We start from the raw sequence: 15,026 nt of genomic DNA, 5'->3' as shown, positions 1-15,026 counted from the left end.
CACATCAAGCCATGTCCCCCTTGTTCGAGATTCTCCCGCAAGCGAAAGCATTTGAACATCACACCCTGTTGTGGCAAATAGTTTAATGGTGAGGCCCACCACAAATTGGAGAAACAGCACCTCATATTTCGCTTGGGCAGCTTACAGCCCAGCGGTATGAACATTGACTTCTCTAACTTTAGTTAGCTCCTTTGTCCCTCTCTTCCCCTCCCCTTCCCAGATCTCCCACTGCCTTCCTGTCTCCACCTATATCCTTTCTTTGTCGTCGTCCCCCCCCCGACATCAGTCTGAAGAAGGGTCTCGACCCGAAACGTCACCCAATCCTTCTCTCCAGAGATGCTGCCTGTCCCGCTGAGTTATTCCAGCATTTTGTCAATAAATACCTTTGATTTGTACCAGCATCTGCAGTTATTTTCCTACACAGTTTAACTGTGCCGATTCACAAAACAGTTTGGCACTGCAACAGGCCCTTCGGCCCACAACGTTTGAGACAACAAGTCCCCGGACAATTCTACACCAACAGAACCAGGCCAAGTAGCAACTAACACTGCACATACTCACAGAGTTCAGCCAGTTTACAGATTGTTGGGAGAATGAGAAGATTATCAAAATATCAGAACCAGATGTAAGTCCTTTCTGTTCCCTGCATGCACAATACATTAGCTTGCTCTGCATAACTATCAGCTTGGGCAGCAGAAACAAATGGAGAGGGGTGTGGTGGATGCAGATGTGAGAAGCAGGAAGATTTCCATAACATGAACTGGGTTTGAAAGGAAGAATACATGACTTCTCTTGTTGTGTTGTGCTGGAGTTTGCCAGTGAATGCCAGCTCGGCACTCTGACCTCCTGGTCCATCAGGGACCAGAACCCTTGAGGTGGGAACGGGGTGGAGAAAGGACACGTACAGACATGAGACATAAACCGGGCAGTGCTCCGACACTGTGTTAGACATAGAAACATAGAAAATAGGTGCAGGAGTAGGCCATTCGGCCCTTCGAGCCTGCACCGCCATTCAATATGACCATGGCTGATCATCCAACTCAGTATCCTGTACCTGCCTTCTCTCCATACCCCCTGATCCCTTTAGCCACAAGGGCCACATCTAACTCCCTCTTAAATATAGCCAATGAACTGGCCTCAACTACCTTCTGTGGCAGAGAATTCCACAGATTCACCACTCTCTGTGTGAAAAAAAACGTTCTCATCTCGGTCCTAAAAGACTTCCCCCTTATCCTTAAACTGTGACCCCTTGTTCTGGACTTCCTCAACATCGGGAACAATCTTCCTGCATCTAGCCTGTCCAACCCCTTAAGTATTTTGTAAGTTTCTATAAGATCCCCCCCGCCCGCAATCTTCTAAATTCCAGTGTTTGAGTGTGTGTGTTTGTGTAAGTGTTTAAATGTGTGTGTGTGTGGGGTGTGGGTGTGTGTGTGTGTGTGTGTGGGGTGTGGGTGTGTGTGTGTGGGGGGTGTGTGTGTGTGGGGTGTGTGTGTGGGGTGTGTGTGGGGTGTGTGTGTGTGTGGGGTGTGGGTGTGTGTGTGTGTGTGTGGGGTGTGGGTGTGTGTGTGTGGGGTGTGTGTGTGTGTGTGTGTGGTGTGTGTGTGGGGTGTGTGTGTGTGGGGTGTGTGTGGGGTGTGTGTGTGTGTGTGGGGTGTGTGTGTGTGGGGTGTGTGTGTGTGTGTGTGTGTGTGGGGTGTGTGTGTGTGTGGGGTGTGTGTGTGTGGGGTGTGTGGGGTGTGTGGGGTGTGTGTGTGTGGGGTGTGTGTGTGTGGGGTGTGTGGGGTGTGTGTGTGTGTGTGGGGTGTGTGTGTGTGTGTGGGGTGTGTGTGTGGGGTGTGTGTGTGTGTGTGTGGGGTGTGTGTGTGGGGTGTGTGTGAGTGTGTGTGGGGTGTGTGTGAGTGTGTGTGTGTGTGTGTGGGGTGTGTGTGTGTGTGTGTGTGTGTGTGTGTGTTTGGGGTGTGTGGGGTGTGTGTGTGTGTGAGTGTGTGTGGGTGTGTGTGTGTGTGAGTGTGTGTGGGTGTGTGTGTGTGTGTGTGTGTGTGTGTGTGTGTGTGAGTGTGTGTGTGTGTGTATCTGCGTGTGTTCTCTGTTCACTGGGCGCCGCTCATTGCTCCGTCAAGTCCACACCCCGCAGCTCCATTAGTCGGTCGGGGCCGCCCCTCGCCCTCCCCGGCCCGGCCCGGCCCGGCCCCCCTCTCCCTCTCCCTCTCCCACCCACCCCACACTCCGTGTGTGTCCGTCCGTCCCCCCCCGGAGCAGCAGCGGCAGCAGCAGCGAGCCCGGGCGGGGGGAGTGAGAGTGAGTGAGTGCGGGGGGAGCGGGCGGCAACAGCCGCTGTCGGTGTCGTCGCTGGAGCGGCGGTGGTGGGAAGGTAAAGTTAAACACAGGCAGCAACGCGGTACAATATGTGTGGGTGTTATGTGTGTGAGTGTGGGGAGTGTGTGTGTATCAATGTCTGTCTGTGTGGGTATCAGTGTGTGTGAGTTAGTGTGGGGTGTGTGTGTGTGGGGTGAGTGTGTATCAATGTGTGTGGGGGGTGAGTTAGTGTGGGGAGTGTGTGTGGGAGAGTTTATGTGTGTGTGGGTATCAGTGTGGGGTGTGTGTGTGTGTGTCTGTGGGTATCAGTGTGTGTGAGTGTGGGGGGGGTGTGTGTGAGTTAGTGTGGGGAGTGTGTGTGGGAGAGTTTATGTGTGTGTGTGTGTGTGTGTGTGTGTCTGTGTGGGTATCAGTGTGGGGTGTGTGTGTGTGTGTCTGTGGGTATCAGTGTGTGTGAGTGTGGGGGGGGTGTGTGTGAGTTAGTGTGGGGTGTGTGTGTGGGCTTTGGGCACCGTGTCAGAGCTGCAGCTGTAATGTGCAAGTTGTTGGGGAACTGGGGCCATTTATTTCACTGTGTGGGTGGGGGGGGGGTGAGTGTGTGGTGAGGGTGTGTGGGGGGGAGGGTGTGAGGGTGGGGGGTGGTGGGTGTGTGGTGAGGGTGTGTGGGGGGGGGGAGGGTGTGAGGGTGTGGGTGGTGGGTGTGTGGGAGGGGTATTCACATCCTCTACCTGTCTGCTTACAATAACTTCAGCTACCTCCTTGGTGACCATTCTGGAGTCCCCTCTTCCCCCTCTCTCTCCACCCACCCCCCCTCTCTCTCCACCCCCCTCTCTCTCCCTCTCCCCCCCTCCCTCTCCATCTCCCCCCCTCCCTCTCCATCTCCCCCCCTCCCTCTCCATCTCCCCCCCTCCCTCTCCACCCTCCGTGTTTACACCTACTTCCCCAGTCTCTGAAGAAGGGTCTCGACCAGAAACGTCAGCCATTCCTTCTCTCCAGAGATGCTGCCTGACCCGCTGAGTTACTCCTGCTCTCTGTGTCCATCTCCGGGTTTCCCCTCCTCTACCCTGGAGCTGCACCTTGCCATTAACATTGGTAGTGAGATGCAGCAACTGTTTAAGCTTCCTTTTCCAATGATGGAGCCTCTGGGACGGTGGGCTCAGGCGGGACCGGTGTTTTTGGGACGTTGCCCATGGGGTTCAGTACGAAATGTTTCTGGTGATTCTTTGTCCTGGTGTGTGGTAGAGATAGCGGTGTGTGGGCAGTGTGTGGTGGAGATGGCAGTGTGTGATGTGTGGTGGAGATGGCAGTGTGTGGTGTGTGGTGGAGATGGCGGTGTGTAGTGGAGGTAGACAATAGACAATAGGTGCAAGTGGGCCCTTCGAGCCAGCACCGCCATTCAATGTGATCATGGCTGATCATTCTCAATCAGTACCCCGTTCCTGCCTTCTCCCCATACCCCCTGACTCCGCTATCCTTAAGAGCTCTATCTAGCTCTCTCTTGAATGCATTCAGAGAATTGGCCTCCACTGCCCTCTGAGGCAGAGAATTCCACAGATTCACAATTCTCTGACTGAAAAAGCTTTTCCTCATCTCCGTTCTAAATGGCCTACCCCATGAGATGGCGGTGTGTGGGCAGTGTGATGGAGATGGCGGTGTGTGGGCAGTGTGATGGAGATGTCGGTGTGTGGGCAGTGTGTGATGGGGATGGAGATGTGTGGGCAGTGTGTGATGGAGATGGCGGTGTGTGGGCAGTGTGATGGAGATGGCGGTGTGTGTGTGATGGAGATGGCAGAGTGTGAGCCAACGAGCAGTGTAACGTGGGGAGGGGGGGAGACAGTGTAACGTGGGGAGGGGGGGAGACAGTGGCACATTGTACCAATGGCGTGACCACCAGCTGGTGACCAGCACCGGGGCGGTTCCCCAGGCAACGTGTAACAAACCCCGGCTCCTCTTCTCTCTGCGCTCTCATTACACCGGCTATCGAATAACTCCTTCTCCTCTCCCACATCATCCATCCCCCTAATGAGCATGGGTTGCTTTCAGAAACCACAGAGACTTTTATCATCAGCTCTCCATGATTAATACGCAAGTGTAACTTAATGTCTCGGGAGAGTATCTGACCTGAGACGTTGTTAATAGAAACATAGAAAATAGAAAATAGGTGCAGGAGGAGGCCAGTTGGTCCTTCGAGCTAGCACCACCATTCAATGTGATCATGGCTGGTCATCTATAATCAGTAACCCATGCCTGCCTTCTCCCATATCCCTCGAATCCACTAGCCCCTAGAGCTCTATCTAACTCTCTTTCAAATTCATCCACTGAATTGCCCTCCACTGCCCTCTGTGGCAGAGAATTCCACAAATTCACAACTCTCTGGGTGAAAAGGTTTCTTCTCACCTCAGTTTTAAATGGCCTCCCCTTTATTCTTAGACTGTGGCCCCTGGTTCTGGACTCCCCCAACATTGGGAACATTTTTCCTGCATCTAGCTTGTCCAGTCCTTTTATAATTTTATACGTCTCTATAAGATCCCCTCTCATCCTTCTAAACTCCAGTGAATACAAGCCCAGTCTTTCCAATCTTTCCTCGTATGACAGTCCCGCCATCCCGGGGATTAACCTCGTGAACCTACGCTGCACTGCCTCAATAGCAAGGATGTCCTTCCTCAAATTAGGAGACCAAAACTGCACACAGGTGTGGTCTCACCAGGGCCCTGTACAACTGCACACAATACTCCAGGTGTGGTCTCACCAGGGCCCTGTCCAACTGCACACAGTACTTCAGGTGTGGTCTCACCAGGGCCCTGTACAACTGCACACAATACTCCAGGTGTGGTCTCACCAGGGCCCTGTCCAACTGCACACAGTACTCCAGGTGTGGTCTCACCAGGGCCCTGTACAACTGCACACAATACTCCAGGTGTGGTCTCACCAGGGCCCTGTCCAACTGCACACAGTACTTCAGGTGTGGTCTCACTAGGGCCCTGTACAATTGCAGAATGACTTCTTTACTCCTGTACTCAACTCCTCTCGTTATGAAGGCCAACATGCCATTAGCTTTCTTCACTGCCTGCTGTACCTGCACGCTTACTTTCAGTAAGTTTTGTTAAACTTTGCAGGCTGTGTGTGGATCGGCCTGGATTCCAGTTCTGCATTCCCCTTGTCAGAGTGAGGCACACTAAAGCTGGAGGAACAGCACCTCATATTCTGCTTGGGTAGTTAGTTTGTTTATCTGTTGTCATGAGATACAGTTGAATGTTTATTCTGCATGCTATGGAGTATAATATCACACTGTACATGACAACACTGTACATCCTGGTGTGTAGCAGGGAACTGCAGACGGAATGTGTGGGAAGGAACTGCAGATGCTGGTTTAAACCGAAGACAGGCACAAAATGCTGGAGTAACTCAGTGGGACAGGCAGCATCTCTGGAGAGAAGGAATGGGTGACTTTTCGGGTCGAGATCCTTCTGCAGACTGAAGATGCTGCTTGTCCCGCTGAGTTGCTCCAGCATTTTGTGTCTATTTACAATAGATCCTCTTCTGGAACAGCAAGCTGAGAGCCCCCACCTTCCAGTGGATGTGGCAACTTCCAAGTATCTGAAATGTCCGATCTTGGCCCAAGGAGATGGGCAGGTCCTGATGTTCTCTCTGTAAGGCCCAGTCATAGAATCACACAGCAAGGAAACAGGCCCTTCAGTCCAACTCGCCCATGCTGACCAAGATGGTCACTAATCCCACCTGTCTGCATTTGGCCCAAACCCCTCTAAATCATCACACAGTTTTGCTGGTTAATTAGCTTCGGTAAAATTGTCCTTGGTAAGTAGGATTGTGCTAGTGCATATGGTGATCGCTGGTCAGTGCGAACTCGGTGGCTCGAATGACCTGTTTCTGCCCTGTGTCTCTCAAGTCAAAAGGAAAGTGTAAACCTGCAGTCTGGTGTGTCTGCATTCATCCGCGTTAGATTCAGGATGGATCATTGACATCTGGAGTATTGTGTACAGTTTGGTCTCCTAATCACATCTGGAGTATTGTGTACAGTTTTGGTCTCCTAATCACATCTGGAGTATTGTGTACAGTTTGGTCTCCTAATCACATCTGGAGTATTGTGTGCAGTTCTGGTCTAATCACATCTGGAGTATTGTGCACAATTTTGGTCTCCTAATTTGAGGAAGGACATCCTTGTAATTGAGGCAGTGCAGTGTAGGTTCACGAGATTGATCCCTGGGATGGCGGGACTGTCATATGAGGAAAGATTGAAAAGGCTAGGCTTGTATTCACTGGAGTTTAGAAGGGTGAGAGGGGATCTTATAGAGACATATAAAATTATAAAAGGACTGGACAAGCTAGATGCAGGAAAAATGTTCCCAATGTTGGGGGAGTCCAGAACCTGGGGCCACAGTCTTAGAATAAAGGGGAGGGGCATTTAAAACTGAGGTGAGACGGAACTTTTTCACCTAGAGAGTTGTGAATTTGTGGAATTCTCTGCCACAGAGGGCAGTGGAGGCCAAATCACTGGATGGATTTAAAAGAGAGTTAGATGGAGCTCTAGGGGCTAGTGGAATCAAGGGGTATGGGGAGAAGGCGGGCACGGTTTACTGATTGTGGATGATCAGCCATGATCACAATGAATGGCAGTGTGGCTCGAAGGGCCAAATGGTCTCCTGCACCTATTGTCTATGTTTCTATGACATTGGTGGTGTCATTGAGTTAAGGAGAGAGGGGGATGGTGGGGAAGGGGAGAAGTTAAATACACAGTTGAGAGGGGTGGTCGGGTGAGCACATTAACATTCCATATCAACATTGTCCATTCATTCCTTGCTGTCACAACAGATGTGCAAAGTTTAGCTACAAACAAGGCTTTGTCTTGGACTGACACTTGCAATGCTTTTGACAGCCAAGGTAGTTTGCGATCGTTAACTGAGCTAGCTCCTTGCTTTCCTGTGGCTGGTTACATTTCACTCTGACTCAGTGCAGTTTGGCACTAAATCAGAGTGCATTGGAATTTGCACTCAGCTTGTCACCTCCCAGCTTTGTCCAGGGGGCATGGTGCTGCTTTGAAGATAGTTTTCCTCTCCGGTTCACCTATCAGTGTGGGAACCTGGCACTTGTGCTGAAAGTAGGGGTTGCCAACTTCCTCACTCCCAAATAAGGCACAAAGGGTGACGTCACCGCCCCGCGCCCCACGTGACCTCACCCAGCCAGCGGCCACGTGCTCCCGCTCCACCAATGGTGGCCGCCCGGGCCGGGAGCACGTGGCCGCTGGCTGGGTGAGGTCACGTGGGGCGCGGGGCGGTGACGTCACCCTTTGTGTTTATTCTTTAGATAAACACAAAGGGCGAGAGTAACTCAGCAGGTCAGGCAGCATCTCTGGGGAAAAGGAATGGGTGACGTTTCGGGTCGAGACCCTTCTTCGGTCGGGACCACCCATCCTGTTTCTCCAGAGATGCTGCCTGACCTTGTGTCTATCTGTGATGTTCTTTGTTTCTGCCGTCATTCTTTAGACAGGATCCTCGATCTTGTTCTGACCACAGGAGGGGCTGTGGCGGTTCATCTTGTATTCAGTTCATGGTTCATTGAGAACAGAAACCTCTTTTGGTCTTGTTATCGCCATATTGCAAGGTGCAGAACCTAATAGTCTGAAGAAGATTCCTGACCTGAAACGTCACCTATCCATGTTCTCCAGAGATGTTGCCTGACCCGCTGAGTTACTCCAGCACTCTGTGAAACGTCACCTATCCATGTTCTCCAGAGATGCTGCCTGACCCGCTGAGTTACTCCAGCACTCTGTGAAACGTCACCTATCCATGTTCTCCAGAGATGCTGCCTGACCCGCTGAGTTACTCCAGCACTCTGTGTCTGTCTTTGATATAAACCCGCATCCTCAGTCGTTTGTTTCCGCTGCTAACAGTGATGTGTGGTTTCAGCCAGGGTCGAGATGACTGGGGCAGGGGTCTGTCTCACGTCTATGCTTCAGTCTCCTGCCAGACCCTACCTTTACCTGATGACCTGTTACCAAGGTGCGATGATTGTGCTTAATTTTATGTTCCCAGTTCTATCTTTGCTTTGCTAATCTTTCCAAAACTGAAAAAGAAAAAGTAGAAATTGCTGGAAACACTCAGCAGGTCAGGCAGCATCTGCGGAAAGAGGGTCAGAGTTTCAATCGAAGACCCTTCGATATGAAGTATTCCAAAATCCAACATCTGTCTTTGTGAAAGTTTCATCTGCTTCCCTTGGTCATCCCTGTCTGTTGGATAATTTCCAATCAAGCAAAGTATTTAGGGAAGTTTTGCAAAGACTGTTTATCATCATTATCATCTGGAAACTTTCCATATTTCCTCTCTCTGCCATAGCTGCCTTCTGCTGTACAATCATTTCCTCAAGTGTCCTGTTGAATTTATTCCCAGGGTATCTCAAGGGGACATTTCTCCGGGCTTCCTAACGATATTTAACTGGGAGTAGGGGGGCCTTTAGGATTTCTCCCTGTAGATTCACAGAGTGATACAGCGTAGAAACAGGCCCTTCAGCCCAACTTGCCCACACCGGCCAACGTGTCCCAGCTACACTAGTCCCACCTGCCTGTGCTTGGTCCATATCCCTCCAAACCTGTCCTATCCATGCACCTGTCTAACTGTTTCTTAAATGTTGTGATAGTCCCAACCTCAACCACCTCCTCTGGCAGCTCGTTCCATACACCCACCACCCTTTGTGTGAAAAAGTTACCCCTCAGATTCCTATTAACTTCTCACTATCTTCTCACCTGAACCAGGGGCCACAGTCTGAGAATAAAGGGGAGGCCATTTAAGCTGAGGTGAGAAGAAACTTTTTCACCCAGAGAGTTGTGAATTTGTGGAATTCTCTGCCACAGAGGGCAGTGGAGGCCAATTCACTGGTTGAATTTAAAAGAGAGTTAGATAGAGCTCTAGGGGCTAGTGGAATCAAGGGATATGGGGAGAAGGTAGGCACGGGTTACTGATTGTGGATGATCAGCCATGATCACAATGAATGGCGGTGCTGGCTCGAAGGGCCGAATGGCCTCCTCTTGCACCTATTGTCTATGTAGGAAAATAACTGCAGAAACTGGTACAAATCGAAGGTATCACAAAATGCTGGAGTAACTCAGCGGGGCAGGCAGCATCTCAGGAGAGAAGGAATGGGTGACGTTTCGGGTTGAGACCCTTCTTCAGCTATTGTCTATGTTTCTATATTGCTGTGCTCCTGTAAAGTGATGAATCGGGTTGTGAATCGGCTTTTGGAGCTTGCTGTGAGCAAGCTGGTTGTTGCAATTTGGCTTAGCCTCGTTTAGAGATACAGCGTGAAAACAGGCGCTTCGGCCCACTGAGTCCGTGCTGACCAGTGGTAAGCTACACGTTCGGGATAATTCACAGCAGCCCAATAACCTGCACACCTGCACGTCTTTGGAGTGTGGGATGAAACCGGAGCACCCGGAGAAAACCCACGCGGTCACGGGGAGAACGTACAAACTCCGTACAGACCGCACCCTGACGTGGTCAGGATCAATCCCGGGTCTCTGGCGCTGTGAGGCAGTAGTTCTCCCCGTAACCGCTGACAACCGCACTGGTCACACGTTACCTCCAAGAACTTGAAGGGTTGTAGGCAAGAAAGTGCAGCTGATGTCACCGGTCAAAGCTGGATGGTGAGAGGGAAGATGGTGCATCGTAATAATGGGATGCTCTCCAATAGAACTGGTCAGCACTCACCAGCAGTGGGGATGAATGGGTGAGAATGCTGCTGAAATCATTTGTCTCAGTTACTGGGAATGCTCAACATCTTTGCAGACCAAAGGAACATAAAGTGATACAGCGTGGAAACAGGCCCATCCGCCCAACATGTCCCAGCTACACTAGTCCCACCTGCCTGCGTTTGGTCCATATCCCTCCAGCCCTGTCCTATCCATGTACCTGTCTAGATGTTTCTTAAATGTTCTGATAGTCCCTGCCTCAACTACCTCCTCTGGCTGCTTGTTCGATGCACCCACCACCCTCTGTGTGGATAAAGTCACCCCTCAGGTTCCCATTAAATCTTTCCATCCTCAACCTTAAACCTATGTCCTGTGGTTCTAGATTCCCCAACTCCGGGTCAAAGACTCTGTGTGCCTGCCCGATCTATTCCTCACAACAGAAGTAGATAACTCAGTCTCACTGGTTTGCTACTAAACAGGAGCACTTCTTTCTTGATGTATCGGAAGCCTTTGCTGACTAATAATTATTGAGTGATCCCCACTCCCGGTGGTCTGAGCTTGCTCCTGTTTCTGCAACCAGTGACGATCATAACCACAGTAACTGCTGGCATGACAATGAGAAAGGAGTGCTTAGTATTTTTTTAGTTTAGAGATATAGTGCGGAAACGGGCCCTTCAGCCCACCGAGTCCGTGCTGACCAGCGATCATCCCGTACACTAAAACTATCCTACACACACTGGGGACAATTTACAATTTTACTGAAGCCAAATAACCTACAAACCTGCACGTCTTTGGAGTGTGGGAGGAAACCGGAGTACCCGGAGAAAACCCACGTGGTCACGGGGAGAACGTACAAACTCTGTACAGACAGCGCCCGTAGTCAGGATCGAACCTGGGTCTCTAGCGCTGTGAGGCAGCAACTCTACCGCTGCGCCACCGTGCCATCTACAGTGGTTCAGAGTTGTGGTGGGAAGTCTTCAGTTGGTTGAGGACATCCCTGATATTGTGCCAACTACGTGTGGCCCAGCAGCGTACAATCGTCATGATGACCACCTGTCATTTCAGGCAACGTAGACTTCCAGAGGGTTTGTACCTGACAAGTAGGGTTGCCAACTTCCTCACTCCCAAATACGGGACAAGGTGACGTCACCGCCCCGCGCCCCACGTGACCTCACCCAGCCAACGGCCACGTGCTCCCGGCCCGGGCGGCCGCCATTGGTGGAGCGGGAGCATGTGGCCGCTGGCTGGGTGAGGTCACGTGGGGCGCGGGGCGGTGACGTCACCCTTTGTCCCGTATTTGGGAGTGAGGAAGTTGGCAACCCTACTAATACGGGACAAGGGCGGTCCCGTACGGGACAAACTAATTTAGCCCAAAATATGGGATGTTCTGGCTAATACGGGACAGTTGGCAACCGTACTGACAAGCCACCTCTGCATCAGAGCAAAGCCAAACAGCTTTGGAATGGCAACGATGTTGTGGCAATCTTTGTTCAAGTACAAAGGTTTGACCGCACTGAAAGAAAAGTAAGAAAGAAATTGGATTTTAAGAGCCTCTTTCATAACCCCAAATGCGCCAAAGATAGACACAAATTGCTGGAGTAACTCAGCGGGTCAGACAGCATCTCTGGAGAGAAGGAATGGGTGACGTTTCGGGTCGAGACCCTTCTTCAGACTCCCAAACGTCACCTATTCCTTTTTTTCCAGAGATGCTGTCTGTCCCGCTGAGTTAGTCCAGCTTTTTTGCGTCCATCTTAGACTTACTGGAGTGCTAACTTTGCACTTAATCTAAGACTGTGCCATGTATAAGTAATATTTTACTGAACTCGATGCAAACATGGAATCTCATTTAAACCAGCATCTGCAGTTCCTCCTACACAAATGGACCAAAGTGGACTCTGGTCAACAAAGTTTTTCTGCTTGACCCCCGTTGCCATTTACTGCACAGTGTCACTTTCCACACAGATCTGGTCCGAGTTATGAACTGTACGGGAACACGCTACTGGTGGAGTAATTAAACCAGCCTATGTATTTAGTGCACAGGAAGCAAGAGCTATTAAATCAGTTTACAAGGTGATTGTAAAGTGGATATCCACATCTGCTGTTACAACATAACCTGGGTGATAACGCCAGGGGCTCAGTTGACAATGGCTTCAATCTAGCAATATGCCAAACACATCCTGTTGGAGGAGATGGTAAGATACCTGGGGTTGTGGGTCTGCGACAGAGAAAAGAAATCTTCTCAGAACACAACTCAAGGATTTGATCAGTGTGGGTGTCGGGGGTTATGGGGAGAAGGCAGGAGAATGTGGTTAGCAGAGAGAGATGGATCAGCCATGATTGAATGGCAGAGTAGACTTGATGGGCCGAATGGCCTAATTCTGCACCTGGAACATGATTTGAGAGAGATGTTTTGAATCTTTTGTTTTGAATAATTTGATAGATTAAGTAGGAAGGAATTTGCAGGAGACTCTGAATTTAAACTCTAAATTTCCAGAAATTTAAAATTGTGTAAGATTTAAATTTTAATAAACAAGAGATTACTTTACACAGAAGTGTGAAAATGCACACCTCCAAATTCAGGGACAGTTTCTTCCCGGCTGTTATCAGGCAACTGAACCATCCTACCACAACCAGAGAGCAGTGCTGAACTACTATCTACCTCATTGATGACCCTCGGACTATCCTTGATCGGACTTTGCTGGCTTTACCTTGCACTAAACGTTATTCCCTTATCATGTATCTGTACACTGTAAATGGATCGATTGTAAAAATGTATTGTCTTTCCGCTGACTGGTCAGCACGCAACAAAAAGCTTTTCACTGTACCTCGGTATACGTGACAATGAACTATTTCAGCTTTATAGGCTCAGAATTACATTGTCAGGTTAATGATTGAAGCAGGTATTGTTTTACCGCTCTACTGCCTTGTTAGGTAGATCCTTGAGGATGAAGGAAGTGTGATCAAGAGTGGGGAATGCTCACAGATGATGCACATTAATGCAGACGGGTTGGGCCAAGGGCTGTGCTTCTGTGTTACAGTTTCACTGTAACACGACACGGTGAGTCCAGACCCCAATGTTGACATTGGCTATCAGGTGCTGTACATTCCAGTTAGCCTGGAAACTTGAGTTAATAAAAACAAGTCAATTGTCCACGCTGATGTCCACTAACCGCTGATAAAAGCACATTTTTCTGAATAAGCGGGAAACATAGAAACATAGAAAATAGGTGCAGGAGGAGACCATTTGGCCTTTCGAGCCAGCACCGTCATTCATTGTGATCAGGCTGATCATCCACAATCAGTAACCTGTGCCTGCTTTCTCCCCATATCCCTTGATTCCACTAGCCCCTAGAGCTCTATCTAATTCCTAGATACTCTAGAAAGCCTAGAAAACAAAAATCACACACCCTGCCCTTTGCAAACCAGTAACGTTGACTAGAAAGTGTCGCCAGAAAAACATGCTTGCAAGATTTAAACCACCAACCAATTATCTATATCCTTTTCTAAATTACTAATGATCCATGAACATGCATTTTAACTCGAATCCCAAAACACATGACTGTATTAGCATTTTCATTTGCATTCCTATTTTTCGGTGTTGTGTGATCTTGCCATAATTCCTGTGCAGAAGGAGGTTGGATTTTAGTGGCTGTTCTTATCCACTGGCTGTGTGCTCTGATTAATCGCTGGCAGAGTTTCTGTCTGAGGTTTCACTGCTTGGTCATGTATTTATTCTGCAACCCACAATTGAACCAGTTAATGTTTTCAGAGAATTATTAATCATTATACATCTCGTGTTCAAAAAGGGTGTTCTGTGTTGAAGGCGTAGGTGGACATTGAGTTCTATGGAGCGGACACTAACAATGTTTAACTTGAGTAAATTTATCCCCAACATGTCCTACATCTGAAGAAGGGTCTCGACCCGAAACGTCACCCATTCCTTCTCTCCAGAGATGCTGCCTGACCTGCTGAGTTACCCCAGCATTTTGTGTCTATCTCCCACCTACACCTGCACCTACCCACACCTCCCACCTACACCTCTGCCCACCCGCACCTCCCACCTACACCTCTGCCCACCTGTACCTCCCACCTACACCTCTGCCCACCTGTACCTCCCATCTACACCTGCGCTCACCTGTACCACCTACACTTCTGCCCACCTGTACCTCCCACCTACACCTCTGCCCACCTGTACCTCCCACCTGTACCTCTGCCCACCTGTACCTCTGCCCACCTGTACTTCTACCCACCTGTACCTCTGCCCACCTGTACCTCTGCCCACCTGTACCTCTGCCCACCTGTACCTCTGCCCACCTGTACCTCTGCCCACCTGTACCTCTGCCCACCTGTACCTCTGCCCACCTGTACCTCTGCCCACCTGTACCTCTGCCCACCTGTACCTCAGCCCACCTGTACCTCTGCCCACCTGTACCTCTGCCCACCTGTACCTCTGCCCACCTGTACCTCTGCCCACCTGTACCTCTGCCCACCTGTACCTCTGCCCACCTGTACCTCTGCCCACCTGTACCTCTGCCCACCTGTACCTCTGCCCACCTGTACCTCTGCCCACCTGTACCTCTGCCCACCTGTACCTCCCACCTACACCTGTACTCACCGACACGTCCATACGTTGCTGGTCATTCTTTAAGGGCGTTGGCCCATGCTGGTGTGGTAGTGCCAGCTCATCTGTTCACCTTGCCTGACACACAAGTGCCAACAGTACACTAGATTAGGGAGACACGTCATTCATTGGGAACCCAATCCCATTCTCACTGATATACACTTACAAACCAACACGCATTTTCAAAGCGACCTTTGCAGGATACCAGTTCCCAGGGTTGCCAACTTCCTCACTCCCAAATACGGGACAAGGTGACGTCACCGCCCCGCGCCCCACGTGACCTCACCCAGCCAGCGGCCACGTGCTCCCGGCCCGGGCGGCCGCCATTGGTGGAGTGGGAGCACGTGGCCGCTGGCTGGGTGAGGTCACATGGGGCGCGGGGCGGTGACG

At 50.4% G+C, this 15,026-nt stretch overlaps 1 protein-coding gene across 1 annotated transcript in view; it reads left to right on the top strand.

Moving 5' to 3' along the window:
- Nucleotides 1–2,136: 2,136 nt before the first annotated feature.
- tnfaip8l1 (tumor necrosis factor, alpha-induced protein 8-like 1) overlaps nucleotides 2,137–15,026 on the top strand; it is a 47,814-nt gene continuing 34,924 nt past the window's right edge. Inside the window, exon 1 of the mRNA XM_078423734.1 lies at nucleotides 2,137–2,371. The gene's annotated coding sequence lies outside the window, so the exon portion shown is untranslated. The remainder of the gene's footprint in view (nucleotides 2,372–15,026) is intronic.

Source organism: Rhinoraja longicauda, chromosome 28 (genome assembly GCF_053455715.1).
Source record: "Rhinoraja longicauda isolate Sanriku21f chromosome 28, sRhiLon1.1, whole genome shotgun sequence".
NCBI lineage: Eukaryota > Metazoa > Chordata > Chondrichthyes > Rajiformes > Arhynchobatidae > Rhinoraja > Rhinoraja longicauda.
This window is presented reverse-complemented; position numbering and strand designations above follow the sequence as displayed.